This window comes from Chelonoidis abingdonii, chromosome 1 (assembly GCF_003597395.2).
Source record: "Chelonoidis abingdonii isolate Lonesome George chromosome 1, CheloAbing_2.0, whole genome shotgun sequence".
Lineage (NCBI taxonomy): Eukaryota > Metazoa > Chordata > Testudines > Testudinidae > Chelonoidis > Chelonoidis abingdonii.
The window spans coordinates 102,623,242-102,639,968 of record NC_133769.1 but is presented as its reverse complement, the minus strand read 5'-3'; the positions used below and the strand labels follow the sequence as shown (position 1 = coordinate 102,639,968).

Sequence of the window (16,727 nt, the reverse complement as noted above, 5' to 3'; positions counted from 1 at the left end):
AATGCAAACTAGGGTTGATGAGAGAGCCTAAATTTACTTGGACTATGTCTACACTACACAGCTTCCATGTCACTACAGCCGTGCCACTAAAAGTCGCGCAGTGTAACTGCTGTTTGTTCGCTCTCCTGTCAACAAAAAACTTTCACCCACAATGAGTGATGTTAGCTTTGTTGACAAGAGAGCGTTCCTGCCGACAAAGCACTGTTCACACCGGCACTTGTTATCGGCAAAAACTTTTGTGTTTTTTAGGGGGGGGAGGGGTTAACACGTCTGAAAGACAAAAGTTTTGTCGTTCAGTTGCCATTGTAGACACAGCCTCAGGATCTTAACCATGGACTCTAGAGGAAATCAAGTATTACACTGAGCCCCAAAAGCAAACTTTTAGAAGGTTTCACCATATTGCCATTAAAGTGCCTCTCAACCTCTTTTTATAAACTGCAGACATGATAAACAAGATCTACCTGATCTCAAAGAACAGCTTTCAGAAGATATTGTGATGCACAAAATAAAAAAAAAAAAAAAATGAAGTAACCATCTTCTTTTTTTTTAATCAGAAACACTGCTTCTAATCTAGAGATCATAAACCACTGTTATAAGAACTTGCATATTAAACTAATTGTTTAGTGTTTAAAATGGGAGGGAGGGTGGGGGGGGGAGAATCTGAATGCTAAAGCCAGTATTTTCTGAATAGTAAGCAGGAAGGAAATGGTTTTAAATCTCCAGCATTAGATTTCTGCTTCAAATTAAGGAATTTTTCAGCAAGAGTGTTGCCGACTCTAGCATTGCCATGCAGTAATTAAGCTATTTCATTTAAAGTATAACTTGCACATTTGCACATGCTGTGATGTGCTTCTCACTACGTGAAGTTTATGAACACTGAATTCAAGCATATAGGTACTCTATATTATTATTAATCACGTTTATTATGATAATGCCTCAGGACCAATTTGTCTTGTGAGATAAGTAACCCTCTCTCAGGACTACCACCAAGAAAATTCATAGATGAATTAAAAAAATAAAAAAACCACACAATTGTTATTAAAGGATCTTGAGAGGCAATGAGTGCCCCTGACCACACAAAAGAAGTTATTTATCCTAAAAACCTTTCAGGATCAGACACAAAGGGCTTGTCTACACTGGCACTTTACAGCGCTGCAACTTTCTCTCTGACGAGGTGTGAAAAAACACCCTCCTGAGCGTAGCAAGTTTCAGTACTGTAATGCGCTAGTGTAGACAGTTCACCAGGGCTGGAAGCCGTGCTACCAGCACTAATAGCTATGCCCCTCGTGGAGGTGGGTTTTTCAGAGCTCTCTGCCATGACTACACAAGCCACATTAAAGCGCTGCCGCAGTAGCGCTTTAATGTTGCCAGTGTAGACTAGCATTAAAGTTCTGATCCAAAGCTCAAGTCAATGAGAGAGTCTTGCCACTGATTCCCATGGACCCTGGATTGGGGCCTCATGCCCTGGAATATGCCTGAGATAATGTTATAAACTGTTATATTTCTAAAAAGTTGGCACCATGTCACGTTTTATTGATCCTCTATCAAGAACAGTTCATCTGGTGTGGAATAAAAGTTAGCCTTTTCTCCATGTCGTATTCCAAACTCAATTATGAAGCAAATTTTTCTAACCAACGCTGAATTGGTTCTTGATTTATATTACATGCAGAGTATGAGACGACACGCCAGTGTTTTAATCAGAACCTTGTGTCTTTGTCTTCCTGTCTCTAGTCTTAAAGGAAGGTATTTTTACACAAACTGAGTCAAGCTAGGAAGGAGATTGTCTGCTTTTTGGATCCCCAGCATTTTCTGATACAAAACTATAAGAATTCCAGAGAATCTCAGTTGTTAGTCAATTGGTCTCATGCAGATTATGGAGAAGGAGGGAGGGAGGAAAAAACAAAGCTGTAGGCATGAGGGAAGCTTGAACCTTCACAGCTGCTGTCAGAGACATGTTAACACACATACACCACTCACGCTAGATGTTCTGCATAGAATATTCACAACAAAAAGTAATCTCAGGATTCACTTCCAAGACAGGCCTCCATGGAGCAAGCTTCCAGAATACAGATGCTCATCTGCATCAGAAAGCTATTCCTGAGCCACAGATTGCAATGACACCTCACATATCTACATTTGTGCTTTGCCAAACAAAAATAATCACGTCAAACACACGTAAAGTCATCATAGTCCCATTGTCTCCCACCCAAGTACAAACCATTACAGGAGCCTCTTTAATCAAAAGTACTCTCAAATGAAAACCATCATAGCACTTAGTACTTATCTAAAGCATTTCATCTTCAAAGCACTTTACTAACATTAATTAAAATGCCATAGTAAAAAGATTGTCATTTTTAGGGGGAAGACTCAAGTGGAAGAAAAGGTAGATCTTGGTAGCCAACCGGATTAATGCAATACTTTTGTTTCACTTTGGAGACTTGGGTTTTATTCCCACTCTTCAGACTCCAGGGGAAATGAGTTCTGCTCGAGACAGAGTGTATTAAAACAACAGAAAATACTATCGTATATGTTGTTAATAAGGAGCACTGGCACAAACTCTGGCTTGCACCACGCCTGAGTCACACTAAAAGCACAGGCTAAAGCACAGTAATCAGCCCCATTTTCGTTAGTGGAAAAAAGTAATCAGAGAAGAAAAAACAGGCAAATTTCATTTACACATTTTAAACTCCATCCTCCTGTGATGCTGTGTATAGGAAAGGTAACCATTATGTCACTGTTATTACCACTGTTACACAATTTCCATGAATCTTATACCATGTATGTTATATAAGATGTCAATAGAAAAGTTATGATTTGCTAAATATGATTATCCTGTTTATATGCATGTATCATCTTTGTATCTGAAGTTACGAATATTTGCCATGTATTTGGATCTTACACGTGTTGTATTCCTGGGTGACACCCACCAGATAGAATTTATATCAAGGTTAGACAGCTATATGTGCATGGCCCATCAAGGATTCTCCAATCTCACCATGGACCATTGAAAAAAACTCATCCCATCCAGACAGCTCTTCCTGAGGATGCCTCAGACAGCGAGGGGCCTTTGGCCACCTCCTGTGAGTCAGCAAATCATGTAAGGACATGTGATATGCTCATGTGACCTTGGACTCCATCTTGGGCCAGTAACTGTCCAAAAACAGAGGCTGTGGGCTTTGTTTGAGACTGTAAAATTCCATGCACATGGAAGAGAATATAAAAGACCCCTGAAACATCTCCATTTTGTCTTCATTTCCTGTTTCATTTCTCTGGACTGGATTTCTAACAAGGAAGCTTTGAACAAGGACTGATGACCCCTAATCTGTTTGAGTGATTCCAGCGAGACTTTTGCAAACCAGCAGTTTATTCCATCACTCTACAAACCTGACATAAGGACTTTGCAATCATTTGTATGCATATGATTCTTTAACCATTCTTTTTTTTATTAAATCTTTAACTAGTTTACTAAGGATTGGCTGACAGCATGATATTTGGGTAAGATCTGAGATTCATAAGACCTCGAGATGTGTGTTTGGTCCTTTGGGATTAGAAAGAACCTCACACATGGCAAAATGGGTTTTCAATAACCCCTCACTATATTAGACTTGATTGTCTGGATGGAAGTCAAGGGCTGGAATGCCTAGAGAAGACAGTGTTTGGCTTCTAGTTAACTGGTAAGGTGTTGCAGAAGCATTTTTTAATACTGGTTTGGTGAATTTAATTATATGGAGGAAAACACCAGTTATTGAGGATTGCCTGCCCTATTTCTTGCAGTCTGCCCTGAGTGTGGCATTTTCAGTGTGGTCCATCCCAGGCACCCAGCCACACCTCATGCCCTCTACAGTAAGTAAAGCTTTAACATCAGTAATCTGTTCAGAATGAAGGACCATTTCCTTTGCCATCCGTCACTACCTTAAGAATTTCTAAAAGCACCCATTACTGGTAGCATCAAGGTATTAGATACAAAATTGTGATTTGCACAAGTTTGTCCATTACGTGCTCTCCTTGATTTCAACTATCTTCTTTATCTAGGATGCTCCATTGCTCATTAGTCATAGTGCAGAACAATGTGTCATGCAGCATGCTGTCAAGTGGACCGGGTTCAGGCTCATTATGGGCTCTGGTAATAGAGTAATTCTACGCTGGGGACCCTCCATTGAGAGCTCTTTGCCCCCAGAAGTTTCACCCTATTCTCCGTAGGCCAAATATCACAGCTGAGCTCAGTTCTGTTCTAAGAGGAAGATTCTGCCATCCTTATAATGGATAGTACCTCATTCCATGATTAGCTGCATTGAATTCAGTAAGACTACTCACAGAAGTTACTACTAAGCATAAGCAGTGGCAGAAACTGATGCCACAGCAAGATATTTAAGATCCGGACAGTTAAGGGTCTGCTCCAAAGCCCATTGAAGTCAGTGTAAATATTCTCACTGACTTCGGATCAAGCAGTGGCACTTTGAGAAAAATGATCAGGAACCTGAATTAGATCCAGATAGGAACTGGAAGCCAGTGAAGCATGAGGAGCACTGGCATGATGAACTCACTTTGATTTGTATATCTTAGAAAGCATGTTGTTTGCACTAGCTAGAAGTTTCACAGTCATCTCCATGTAGAGTGAGCTGCAATCAGTGACAAATTCATGAATCACAGTGAGTAAGTCTATATCGCAGAGGAATGACTAGCTGAAGATGGAAGAAGGTATTTCCTTGCATTGTAACAATCTGCTTATTTAGGAGCAGCAGTGAGTCTAATAAGAACCTCAGACTATGCACTACCATGAAATTAAAAGAATGGATTCTCTCTGCAATGGCTGAAGTCAGTGTTATAACCCGCTCCTCTAAGTGTTTCTCTCTTCCTAGCAACATTATCTGTGTCTTGCCAGAACACTACTGTTCTGTCCAAAGCTTAAATTTTCACCAGCAAGTTATAGCTGCATTCCTGATTTAAAGGAGACATTATGGACCCAGTCCTTAGTGATCAGAAAGTTGTTATATGATGAATTCAGATACTGTATGCATGTGTCATACAGCTGAGGGGAAAGGGGGACAGGAAAACAAAAGGGAACCTGGATTGCCAGCCATATGGGATGGTTGACTCAGCACCTGCCATGTTAGATTCATTTCACCTGCATAAATTACCATCACTGGACAGATGCAGTGGGATCTGTCTTCATCCTGCAAAACTAGATTTTTTGACCAATTTATTCTAAGATTATATTTCAGTATTTTCAAGAAAAATATAAAGTTGATACAAATAAATACATGGTTAAGTCCCAAGCCTACAATGCAGTCTACTAGAATGTCACTTTCTGCCAATGGATCACAATGCCGGATCTTGGCCTTAATTACTATTCCACAACATTTAAGAAATCTACCATTACATAACTTAGTGGTCTATAAATGACTTAAGATCAAAATGACAAAATCACAACTGAAAAAAATAAAAATAAATACTAACAGTAACAGATATCACTTTGAACCACCTCAGTATACATCTACCTCAGCAAACTGTAAGTGCCTCTAATCAGGAGCTGTTTCTCCTCATAAACATAGGAAGAGATGAGTAAGACTGGGACTTTTCAGCTTGGAAAAGAGATGACTAAGAGGGGGATATGATAGATAGATATGATAGCTAGATCTATAAAATCATGACTGGTGTGGAGTAAGTAAATAAGGAAGTGTTATTTACTCCTTCTGATAACACAGGAACTAGGAGTCACCAAATTGAATTAATAGGCAGCTGGTTTAAAACAAATAAAAGGAAGTATTTTTTCCACACAATGCACAGTCAACCTTTGGAATTCTTTGCCATGGGATGTTATGAAGGCCAAGACTATAAGAGGGTTAAAAAAAGAACTAAGTAAGTTCATGGAGGATAAATCCATTAATGGCTATTAGCCAGGATAGGCAGGGATGGTTTCCGTAGCCTCTGTTTGGCAGAAGCTGGGAATGGGAGACAGGAGATGGACCACTTGATGATTGCCTGTTCAGTACATTCCCTCTGGGGCACCTGACATCGGCCACTGTCACAAGACAGGATACTGGGCTAGATGGACCTTTGGTCTGACCCAGTGTGGCCGTTCCTACATTCTCATGGAAGTACTCTGCCCAGCACACAAAGGGCATCTCTACACTTACCTCCGGAATGATCGATCCAGCAGGGGTTGATTTATCACGTCTAGTGAAGACACGACAAATCGGCTGCCGAGCACTCTCCCATCAACTCCAATACTCCAGCAGAGCAAGAAGAGCAGGCGGAGACGACGGGGGAGCGTCAGCAGTCCACCTACCACAGTGAAGACACCGCAGTAAGTAGATCTAAGTATGTCGACTTCAGCTACATTATTTGTGTAGCTGAAGTTGCTTAACTTAAATTCCCCCCGTCCCTCCCTCCCCAGTGTAGACCAGGCCTAGGACTCGTCTCTCAGTTGCGGCCACCAGGTGCTACTGTAATACAAATAAATGAAGAAGAACCACTTACTACAGTGACATTTGCAACTCCATTGTTTCAACTAGAAAAGTCAAAAAAAAGATTTTCTAAATCATGTAACATTTGGACAGTCAGCCTATAACTTGAAGACCCAGGGGCCGGTTATCTGCCACTGTCAAGTTGACAAGACCAAATGTGGGAGAGACTCAAAATAAAGAATGCAACAACAACAAATAATTTAAAAAATTACCCATGCTAGAAGCTTAAAGTACTCTGGCATTGATTCCTTTTATGTCAGTGACTTTCTCTTTCTAGCCTTAGGATTTTTTTATTTCTGACATAAATAGTTTTCTACCAACAACAGTGAAGGGGGCAACCAAACCTGCATGGAACATAGGAAATTTTAGGACTAAAATGAGTGACGTCACTCAAAATGAGGGACATCTGAGAGATGTGTTCTCTCAGGCTTTGCACCTTAGAAAGTCATTTACCCCAGTGCAAAGAAAGTTTAAAATGCTACCACTAATGAGAATGGAGAATTCCAACCTGGAAGCAGTTTACACATACTCTGCACAGGTATAAACAGCTCATTGGAGACTTGGACCCCTAATGTTCATTTATGGTGACTTCTGCCTATCTCTATACCAGCTACTAGCTGTCTATGCCAACTTAGTTCTCCGGTGTCTTAATATTCTTTGTCAAAATAGTGTAGTTTCAGTTACAACTTTAAAAGAGCAAGGAAATATTTTTCTCTAAGCACTTTAAATATTTTATTTCCTTTCAGATATTTAAAAGGTAAGAACGCTAGCTTATTCTTTTGGCATTTTCAGTATCTTGGAAGCAGAGTATATCATACGCTTTTAAAAAAAAGCACAAATAATTTTTTAAAACCCTTTTTTACTACTGGTTTACTTTCTGCACTTTTATTACTGTGGTTATTTTTATTACTGCTAATACTTAGTCCTCCAACTAGTGCAGGGGACTGGATTAGATGACCTCCCAAGGTCCCCTCCAGTCATATGATTCTATGATTACTTAATATTGCAGTAGCACCCGGAAGGATCAACCAGATTGGGCCCCATTTTATTATCTACTCTTTACAAGATGTTTGTACAACAGTCTCTGCCCCCCAGAAGAACTCCTTTTGCATAGAAAACATCCTGGTCAATTTCAGTTTCTCATGCACTAGTAACACAATGGTGTCATTTACGTTCCCTGTAAGTAAATAAAAATGTTAAAGCTTTTGCCTTCTCTTCCTGCTTCCCCATTCTTCATTTATTATTTTTTAAAATAAATTAACACATTTAATATATATTGAACAACATGCAAAAATTAGACCTAAAGCCAGTAGACAGTCTAACTTTAGCACGTCAGACTTGTCATGCAAGTAGTCATAAGAGAGACCTTTGAAGGGAAAAGAGGAAAATTTGCTTTGAAACACAACCTTCTTCATTAATGTATAATTTTGGGGTAGAAATCCGTATCTTTAATCTGAAATGCCACAAGAGAAGGAAGGAACTCAAGACTATGCTCTACAAGTGACATTTCAACCTCTTCTCCCAGTTCTGTGCTCAAACTATTGTATGATGCCCGATGTTTCTGGGATCAGTCCTGTGGAATCACTGATGGAAAGGTTTCATAGCATCGCTGTATAGCTTTTTGATTTTGTCCTTGTGTGTTTCCAGTTCTTTGTTGTTAATTAGATCACTATTTTTCCACGGGGACTGTTACAATAGTGTAATTAACCTGTAATCTCACATGACCCTCCAAAAATCCCCTTCCAGTTGCTTTGGAAACTTTAGCGACTCTCTAGACTCCTTGCTTATGTAAATGAGTGCTGCATTCTAATTTGTCCTCCTTGTGCTCAATGGAAATTTCAACATTCCTATGTTGAATGAAGTTGGATGAAGTTGTTGAAACACGGGACTTGATCTTCCCCCAACTCCCAGCAGCTTAAAGCAGTTAGAAAGACAGCTGATCTGGTTTCCTGGGGACTCTGCATGTGTGACAGAATTTTCTGGTGGCATAGGAGCCATTTCCACTACTTATGGATCCCAAGACAGAGGGTGTGGCAGGGAGAAAGAGGGCCTGGCCACTGTGTCTGAGCATCCTGGCAACCCCCATCAGCCACAATAGCCCCAGACTGTTGTTGACAGCCAGTGTTTAGCACAGCAGGCCTGAGGCGGCTCTACTTTACAAAAGGAACTAGTCAAGTGGCAGGCCAGCCCCAAGAATGGGGACTGTGGATGGTGACTTAAAGCCACCTTCATTGTCTCCCTCCCGCCTTCATATTCCTGAGCTGTGTGCCTGACTCTGGATGAATTTAAAAAAAAAACAAAACAAAACAAAAAAAAAATCGCATAACATTCTTTAGGTCCATGTTATATCTTTCTCAATTAAGTTTGAACAGTGAATGCCCAAACCTCAAAAGTTTAAGATGACTGCACCCAAGAAGATTTTTTTTTTTTAAATTATGTATTTTTGCTGTCAGAGCAAATGGCAAAGACCTAATTATCATACTTTTCTCTGCATTTCCTGGGCAGCTTGGTGTAGACTCAATACCATTAAGTAAGGAGCAATCTTTTCCTATATGAATTCTTGAAGCCATTATCAGGTCATTTTTCATAAAAGACCAACAGTCTTGCCTTAGGGCTTGTCTATATGCCACGGCAACGTGCGATAGAGAGGTATGATTTCTAGAGCATATCAACATGCTGCATACTAACTGATCCATGTAGACTCTGCTGGTGCGAACTAAAAGTTCCTTTTAGTGTGTTAACATGCATGACATTAACATGCATGAGAGAACATTTAGTTCACGCCAGTAGTGTCTACATGGGCCAGTTAATGCATAATATGTTGCCGTACTTTAGCAATCACACCCCTCTAGTGTGTACTGCTCAACTGTGTAGACAAGCGCTTAATGTCAATGCGGATTCTTTCAGTTTTTCCTGAAAATTTGTAGTAACTACTAGTATGCCTGTGAGTTTAAATGTCTGTGAAGGAGTACATCCAAAGCTAAGTGCTTCAACCATTTCTCTAAACTGATCATTTTGCGCTAACACTGAAGGTGATGTTGTCAGCATAAAAGAAGGTTGCAACTTTCTTATCAAGTTCAAGTCTTTGCCTTTCATTCATTTTTATGGCATAATCATTGATTGATCTATGTCATTTTGGGGTGGTCGTTGAAGATGAACACAATCTGCTCTTGAACAAAACTGATGTTGAATAGCTGCCTGAAGGGCTACTGGAAGGTCTGGAACAGGGATTTAAATTATAATATTTCAATGATAATGACAGCATCAGAAGTTTCTTCCTTGCAGGATCCTCAAACTCATCATTGTTCCACTCATCCACTTCAATTTAAAAAAAAAGTATTTAATTCAATGGCACATTTGATCTTGAAGAATCCAAATAAGTGTAGAAAATCTAATTTTTTTGAGATGAGCACAAATCCTTGCTCTCTTTCTACTAAAAATGTGTGACAACGTCTACATTTTACTGTAGAAGAATAACGGTATTGCCAACACCAAGTATTTCAAAATTCATGAGTCAGGTTCCAAAAAAGCATAAATGTTGGATTTTTAAAAACAATAAATGTTGGATTTGATTTTTGGTTATTGAGCCTTTAGGGTTCATATTTTTAACCTGCTCTCTGTAACCCTGAGGTCTAGGAACTTTACAAAAAAAAAAAAAAAAAAAAAAAAGGCTGAGATTCTCACATAACTACATGACTCCAAGAACTGGAACTTCAGAGGATAGCTCAGTGATTTGAGCATTGGCCTGCTAAACCCAGGGTTATGAATTCAGTCCTTGAGGGGGCCACTTAGGGATCTGGGGTGCAAAATCAATACTTAGTCCTGCTAGTGAAGGCAGGGGGCTGGACTCCATGACCTTTCAGGGTCCCTTCCATAAATTTTAAAAAAAAACAACAGAAAATAATGCAGGAGTTGGCAACACTAAAGTGATCATTTTTCATTACTTACATCCATCCAATGACTTGTTTTCTTCCACTATCTTCAACTTCAGATATGTGGAGTCAGACAAATTCATACATTGATGTTTGGTAATTTCTTAACATTATTCATCCATTTGCAGCATTGATTAGCAGCAGTTTATACTAAAGATAGCTGTTTCTCATTCTATCAAGTGAATTCAGTAATGTGATGACTGAAAAAATGAGTCGTAGACAGCTTTATATAAAACCATCTTACTGAGCTGCCCTGACCACCTTCCAGAAGTTTCTAGATTCTAGCAAACCAAACCTCACATTACTAATTCAAAACTCCACCCACTCCCCTCACGTCCGCATCCAATGACAGTTTATTCCTTCCATTAGTCATGCACCTCTCCAATCACCAATGACTTTACCCATTCTATCCCTCTCCTTGTGAAATGACTGGATGAAACCTCCACAAAATACAGCATAGAAATCATTTCAGAGAAAACCAAGCTGATGACAAACAAACATGACTGGATCAGCTCACATATCACTGTCAGTGGACAAGAGCTGGAGACAGTGAAATATTTCAAGTATTTAGGGGCAATCATCACTGATGAAGAATCAAAGGCAGAAATACTAGCAAGAACTGTGCAAACAACAGCAGCAGAGGCAAAGCTAAAGCCAGTTAGGAAGAATAAGAACATCTTCCTGGAATCCAAACTGAAACTGCTGCACGCATTGGTCATCTCCATTTTTCTGTATGCATGTGAGACACGGATCTTTATGGCAGAACTTGAATGGAAAATACCGGTAGTAGAGATGAGACACTTCCGTAAAATCCCAAGCATCTCCTGCTTCGACCACATCACTAATGAAGAGGTCCACAATATCATCACCCAATGCACTGGGTCATATGAACACCTCCTGATGACCGTGAAGAAGTGCAAGCTGAAGTGGTATGGCCATGTAACAAGATCATCTGTCCTTCCAAAATCATCGTCCAAGGGACAATACAGGGGAAGAGAAGAAGAGGTTGACAGAAGAAGAGATGGACTGACAAAATAAAAAAGTGGATAGGAATGGACTTCGCAGAGACTCAAGCACTGACACATAATTGTTAGAGGTGGAGACAAATGGTTGGATTGCTCATCAGTGATGGTGCCTCAACGACCAATGCAGTTATGGGAGCGATGATGATGATATTCACCATTGCTCTGTCTATACTGTGGTTTATTAGAGACCACACCTGGATTTTCAGGTAAGCTCAATAGCTGGCACAGGCTTACTACTCTTCATTCTCCTTCCAGCAAACTTGGTGCAAATGCCTCCAAAACCTGAAAGAATCACTATCCTGTTGTATAATCGAAACCAAAATCCAACCTGTCTTGTGCAAATGGAGCACAGAGCTGCCATACTCATATTAGCTATTTTGTTAAATATCTAACCACACTGGTACCAAAATATCTGCAAATTATGCTTCCTTCTTAACTATCAGTTAAAGAGGGTACTTATTAATGCCCTACATCAGAGATGCAAAGCACAGCACAGACTCTGAGCATTAACTATAGAGGGGACAGAACGAAAGTTAACCTGTGCCATAGTGGGAGATTAAAAATACCAATCTAATCAGCCACCAGTGATTATGCAGCCACTGAGGAGTTTACATGCCTTGCAGGCCAGGGATTTTGCAGTTTAGGATTTCCAGTCCCAGAGTGCCTGCGCAATGAGAATTTTAAAGCCTGGATATATCGATCTATATTTTTCAGTCTTCAAAAGTCTAGTTCAGGAGTCAGCAAACTTTAAGAAGCGGTGTGCCGAGTCTTCATTTATTCACTCTCATTTAAGGTTTTGCGTGCTGGTAATACATTTTAATGTTTTTTAGAAGGTTTCTCTCTCTAAGTCTATATATTATATAACTAAACTAGTGTTGTATTGTAAAATAAACAGGGTTTCCAAAAGGTTTAAGAAGCTTCATTTAAAATGAAATGAAAATGTTGATCTTACGCTGCAGGCCCGCTCAGCCCACTGCTGGTCTGGGGTTCTGTTCATCTAGGCCGGCAGCGGGCTGAGCGGGGCCTGCGGCCGGGACCCCGGCTGGCAAGGGTCTGTCAGCCAGAACCCCAGACCAGCAGCAGGCTGTGCGGGTCTGGCGGCCAGGACCCAGAGGGCTGGGGGCAGAGGACTGGAGTCAGGGCTGGGGGTTGGGTATGTGAGGGAGTGTAGGTGTCAGGACAGAGGGGGCGCTGGGTATGGGTGGGGGTGCCAGAGTCAGGGCTATGGTTGCAGGTGGGGGGGGCATGAAGGAGTCAAGCAGAGGGCTGGGTATGTATGAGGAAAGTACAGGGCTCAGGACAGGGGCCTGGGGCGGGGCTCAGGGCAGAGGACATGGTGTGGGGGGAGGGTCAGGGCTCAGGGGAAAGTGCTGGGTAACTGCTCCCCTAATAACTCTCAACCCCGCTGCTCCTTATCCCCTGAGTACCCCCTCCTGGGACCCCACCCCCTATCTAATCCTCCCTGTTCCTTGTCCCCAAACTGGACTCTACCTCCTACCTGTCCCCTGACTGCCCCAACCCTTATCCACAACCCTGTTCCCAGCCAGACCCCGGGGACTCCCATGCCTATCCAACCACTCCCTGCCCCCTGACAGGACTCCCAGAACTCCCAATCCATCCAGTCCCCCCAGCTCTTTATCCCCTGACCACCCCCTCCAGAGACCCCCCACCCTAACTTCCCCCCCAGGACCCTCCTTGCTCCCGGTCCCCTGACTGCCCTGACCCCTATTCACCCACTGTTCCCTCACAAACCCCAGGATTCCCATGCCCCATCCAATCCCCCCCACCTTTAACCCCCCCCATCCAACCCATCCTGCTCCCTGTCCCCTAACCACCCCCACCCCTTATCCAACCCCCCAGCCCTGGGCCCCTTTTACCATGAGGCTCCACACAGAGCTAGATACGCTGCTCCATGGGAGCACAAAGCCCCGCCCCTCCGGTTGAGCGGGGAGCATGTCTGCCTCCCTCCGGAGCCAAACGCTGCCCCACGGGAGCGCGCAGCCCTGACTCCCAGAGCGCTGCGCGCGGCAGCAGGGCTCCAGGGGAGGGGAGAAGGTGGGGGAGGGGCAGCCAGCTTGCTGCGCTCGGCCCCGGAGCACAGACCCCGCGGCTTGCCGTGCCGGGAGAGGGGCCATTTGCCCACCCCGTGCGCACGGCTATGCTTCTGCTCCCTGCCCCCACAGGGGAAATGGAAGCAGAGGAGAGCGCGCCGGGCTGGGCAGGATTTTTAGTGGCATGCTGGAGTCCTGGCAGGCTCTAGCATGCCATTAAAAATTGGCTCGCGTGCTGTCTTTGGCACGTGTGCCATAGGTTGCCGACCCCTGGTCTAGTTCATAAGGACATCTGCCCAACAGTGGATTTGTAACCTCATTTTTTTATTTTGGTAATGGCTAAAAGACTGCAGTAGAGTTCTTTATAAACTATGCTTCAGTAGCCTAGTTTTATTTGTAGCAGAAACCAGCATTTCTCTACTGGAGTTTAGTTAAAATATTTTTTCCGCTGTGAACTCAGCACTTTCATTTAAACATACTGATTTTCCTTTCAAGTGTAGGACCCTAATGGTGTTAGTGAGAGAGGGCTGGGGGTCTTCATGCGTATTAGTCTGTATTACATTAATTTTTGTGCTTCCACCATTAGAGAAGGAAAAAGTTAGTCCCCCTAGTGTACTATTGCAGTAGGATGTTGAAAAATGTGTGTAGCAATTCACTGACTAAACTGTATATCCACATGCAGTAACAAAACTAGATTTTTATTTTTTTTACACATAGGAGCTTAAAGAATCTACAGTAAAACTAGGCAACCTTTCAATCCATTTATCAATTTTTCTGCTGTTCCTCTTTATGGGCAAATGCAATAATAAATGTTGTACAAAGAAAATTAAACTGTATCCAGACGATTTCATTAAATAAAAAGTGTGGACCTGTTGGGAACTGCCAACTCTGGTTTTAATACAATGTTTTGTTTCAGATTGTGTTCTAGCCCAATTCTTTCCCCTTTTCAACGCAGAATCCAAGAAGAGCTGCAACTTTTAGAGATATCTGACTTAACCAGTATATCTCAAAGTCTACACCTTTTGAGATAGGAAAGTAATGGCATTTAGCCCTAGAAACACACTTTCCTCTAGCAATTTTAAATAGACGCTACACAAGCCAAGTTCTACACACAAAAGGTAAGATCAGTACAGAAATCATACGAGAACTGTTCAGACTCTTTTTCAGGTCCATTAGTTATCTCACCAATGTGACAATGTGTGACTGAAAAATAAGGCTCCATTTGCTTTTTGGCAATAAACCACCTCCAAAATAGAAAAAGAAAGACGCTGCATTCAGGTGAAATTCCTAAGAAGTGAAGAAGATTGCTTGGTTTGATGCTGTACCAGGGAGTGAACTTGCTTTCATACTAACCAAATCAGATGGTCTTGTGAGCACATAGCACAAAATAGGACTCTCTCTAAAAGCACTTATAGAAGAGATTGTCAAACTTCAGGTTACCTCCACAGAGACAGCAAATTGCTATGTGTTCCCTAGGGAGTTCAGTTTAATGAATTAAATGACAATTCACAGACATAGGATAACAGCAGAAATCTGTCCAAGTGACACACCTAGCAGGGGGCTGTGTATGTGTTTGGGGGTGCATCCACCCCCATTATCAGAATGTTCCAACCAAAATCATTCAGCCCTGACTTAACAAGCATGATAGAATCTGTTCACAGAAAGGGTCCTGGTTTTGCTAGATTGTCTATTGGGAGTAAGTGACTATTTAATAAATGTAGATAGATGGAAGTTGTTTAAAGCCTATTGATTCTCCAGAAGAAGTGGACAAGGCTGATAATGAACTTAATCAATTATATCAAACCAGCCAAAAAGATCTCTTCTTCAGGAGTTAAAGTGACCTTCCTGGACACAGGAATGTATATTTTAACCTATTTGATGGCACAGTAAAAAGACATTGAATTATCTGCCTTGTCTAATACACTAAAGACATGTTTTTTTCTCTCTCATCTCCCACTTCCTATACAGTGAAACACTGTATTCTGTGAGCCCCACTCAGTCTACCTGCTAGCCCCACAAACTGAAGTCTACCTTGCAAAGTAGCTGAGGTGTAGAAAGTTCTTACAGACATATACTGAGCTATGGAGAGACTGACATACAACAGAAACTCTTCCTAAATGGAAGTTTTACTCAAAGCCCACCTGCAACACCCTTCCCTCTTCTCCCAACTCCTCCCCGCCCCAAAAGTCTCTCACCTGTTTCTCCAACTCCACTAGTGGGCTCCTGTGACTTTAAAGAAACCCCTCCCTCCCAAAGGCAGAAGTCCAACAATACAATTGGCAACGGCCACCTTTCTGACTTTTGTAAGTTCGGGCCAAGACACGAGAAAGAGAGAGGAGAGGGGACAACAAAAGAAAATAGTCCCACCAGGAGCTGATCCAAGGAAACTCCTTTCTCAGATCTTGGCCAGCGGACTTAAGTGCTAAGCCAGACGAGGGAACCTTTCTTGAGGTAAGGCAAAGGGAGGGGATCTGTGCCTGGAATGCGCTTTCCGAAAGGTATCCCGGTTTGGGCATCTAGTCGTCCCCACATCTGATGGGGATTAAAGTCCAGGATCGAAAACAATAACCCCCGGCCTTTATTCGTCATGTCTGCTTGAGAAGGGGGCGGGAGAGGTGGTGAGACACCCCGGATTTCTTTCTATTTTCCTCCCCCTCTCCATTTGCGACCCATTTGTCTCCAAAGCAGCAGCAGCGACCCAGCTCAGCCCCTTACCTTCTCGGCGCGGCTGCGGGGAAGCAGTGGGCTGTGCAAAAGGTGGATGCCGGGCTCGCTCCTTGCACCTCGGGACGGGTGCGGCCACAGGGGCGGGCAGGAAGCGGCCACAGCCCCCGCTCCTGCCCCCAGCACAATGTAGCTTTTCCTCCTCTGTTGCGGGAGGCGGGTCCCGTTCAGTCCCTGCAGCCCGGCGCTCTGGGGGGGTCTCTCCAGGCAAGGGAGGCGCCGGTTTCCCTGCTCTTCATGGGGCGCGGGAGCAGCCAGGAGGGGGGTCCCCTCTCCCACCGGGACGCGGAGCCGACGGGTCCCTCCACTCCTGCCTGCCCGGCTCGCTCTTCAGGGCCTGCCCGCGCGCTCCTCCATGCTGCCCTGGGAGGCAGCCTGCCGCCCCCCTCGCCAGTCCCCGGCGGCGATGCCCGCTGCACAGGCCCTGCCCGGCGGCCAGCCGGACCTGGAGGCGGGGGCTCCGATCCGGCCTGCAGCCAAGCTCCGCGGGGAGAAGAGGCCCTGCCCCGGCCTGGGAGGCGGCGGGGA

General features: G+C 43.1%; 1 protein-coding gene across 1 annotated transcript in view; it reads right to left on the bottom strand.

The window, feature by feature from the left end:
- Nucleotides 1–16,519, bottom strand: part of LARGE1 (LARGE xylosyl- and glucuronyltransferase 1) — a 398,132-nt gene extending 381,613 nt beyond the window's left edge. The window contains exon 1 of the mRNA XM_032763382.2: nucleotides 16,191–16,519. The gene's annotated coding sequence lies outside the window, so the exon portion shown is untranslated. The remainder of the gene's footprint in view (nucleotides 1–16,190) is intronic.
- Between the last annotated feature and the right edge of the window lie 208 nt (nucleotides 16,520–16,727).